The sequence below is a fragment of the Monodon monoceros genome, unplaced genomic scaffold, assembly GCF_005190385.1.
Source record: "Monodon monoceros isolate NGI ecotype Baffin Bay Population unplaced genomic scaffold, NGI_Narwhal_1 Super_Scaffold_14, whole genome shotgun sequence".
Lineage (NCBI taxonomy): Eukaryota > Metazoa > Chordata > Mammalia > Artiodactyla > Monodontidae > Monodon > Monodon monoceros.
In genome coordinates, this window is record NW_021703770.1 from 62,914,199 (window position 1) to 62,916,288 (window position 2,090).

At 36.3% G+C, this 2,090-nt stretch overlaps 1 pseudogene; it reads right to left on the minus strand.

Annotated features, from left to right (window-relative positions):
• Nucleotides 1–478: 478 nt before the first annotated feature.
• Nucleotides 479–1,685, minus strand: LOC114895356 (annotated as a pseudogene).
• Between the last annotated feature and the right edge of the window lie 405 nt (nucleotides 1,686–2,090).

A 2,090-nucleotide genomic window follows, 5' to 3' on the forward strand; every position in this document is an offset into this window, starting at 1 on the left:
GATACCATTCTTTAACATCATTGCATATTAAATTTTACTTTCTTATTTGTTTACTTCAAGTCAAATAACTTTACACAGCTTATCGCACATTTTTTTAAAAAGCTGTCTTCTGGTCTCTTCCTCACCTCTGACTTGTGTTTCCCAGAGAAAAGCTGTTCAGGTCACCTTCTTCTGGTATTTACTATCAAATTCCTAAATTATAACACATATTACTGTTTTTGATTCTTTCAATATTAATATGTATTGACTTCACGCTACGAAACATGAGGATTTCATTCTCTTATATACCCATTCCTCCATTCACCTAGTGTAGTCATTTTTGGTTAATAATTCAATTTGACATTAATACTGTCATATAATAATCACAGCTGAGCCATGTAGTCGTTGATGAAGGAAACATTTCCCTGTACAACTTTTTGCTTCCCTGGCTTCAATCAATGCCTCATACATGTTTAATTTATTTCTGATGTGCCTTCCACTAATTCGTGTAGTGTAGGCAAGCTGGATAAAGGTTCCAATTTCTCTTCTTGGAGTCCATCCTTTTTCAAAATAACATTACAATATATCCACAGAGCCAGTTTGCAGATATCCCATTGAACAGCATCGTTGGGCAAGCCCCAGGGTAGTTTGCCTTCTTTTTTTTTTTTCTTTTTTTAGTTTGCCTTATTTAATTTGGCTCTTTGTCAATAAAAATTAGATGTAATTGCTGCTCTAATCATAGCCACTTGTATATTGGATTATTATTACCAACAACATAATAACAGTGAGATCATTCAGTCGCCCTCTCTATTGTTTTGTTTCTCGTCCATACATCAGATCAACTATTATATCAGTAGGGTGAGGGGAAGAGAACTGGAGCATCCCATAAGCAAGAGAAGATCTGAGAGTTGCAAATCCAAAATGTGTGATATTTCTTTGGTGGAGACTCGTCTATCAATGCAATACCCACAGTGATTTCATTATCATGGATATTCAAAGAACACCCACATCAAAGTTGGTCATGTCAGCCTTCCACTTAAAATAATCTTGAACAGTGCCCCCCAAATCTCTTGTGGTCTCTAGTGCAGTAAAGCAATGTTTCTCTTCTACCCTGTTGCGTGTGACTCTAAACTTCAGCACTTGAGAATCAATTTCTTCTTTTGAACTTAAGGCATTGTTAGTAAACTCTTTTTTAACAACTCTCTCAACTATTTTGTCTCCTTGTCCATTATCCTTCTTCCTTTTACATGAATTCTGATTTATCTTTTTACACCTTTTTTTTTTTCTTGAAACTGGCGTCAATTTTCCATACTTTCAAAGGATCGGAGTGCAGGAGTTTCCCAGTCAATTCTTCAAAATCCTTTAGAACTTCCTTTTTTCCCCCCTTTGAATTAGAATCTTTAAACTCCTGAACAACCACAAGTAAGTTATCAACTGATCTCAGACAATGAACCTGAGCCAGACTTTCCATTGAAACGTCAAAATATATCTTGCCTGGTCTCTGCTGATTTTGCATGATGACCTGAATTTCTTTCTCACTTCATCTGCCCCTGTTTGTTCAAAACCAGTGGGTACAGTCACTCTAATAGTGACTTGGAGATGCTCATGTTCACTCTGAGGCCACTTTCCGTCACTTGAATAGATCTCTGGATTTCATGAAAGTTCACATCCAGGAGTTGGTTAGTGGCTTCTTGAATGTCGTACATGTTGGCAACGCTTCCAAGATCCCTAATATAGTCTTGGCTGCGAGCACAGACCTTTCCAGCCCTGGCATCCTGCAGGCCCAGTGTACCCAAATGCTATGCTTTCTCTTCTCTCTAAAGATGTTGGTTATAGCACTTTAGATTCTGAAAAAAATTTTAAGCAAAATTTTGAAACATATAGCAAAACTGAAAGAATTTTAGAGTAAATGCCAATATACCCATCACCTAGATTCTTGGATTAATATTTTATTACCGTTGCTCTTTCATGTATTTATTCTTACTTTGATATGCCAAATGGTTTTATGCATCTTAGAGTAAATTGCAGACAACTGTGTCCAGTGTAAGCACTCTTGCCACAGAGTTCAATATTTAAGTATTTTTTCCTTTGATGTAAAATTTACATACAAT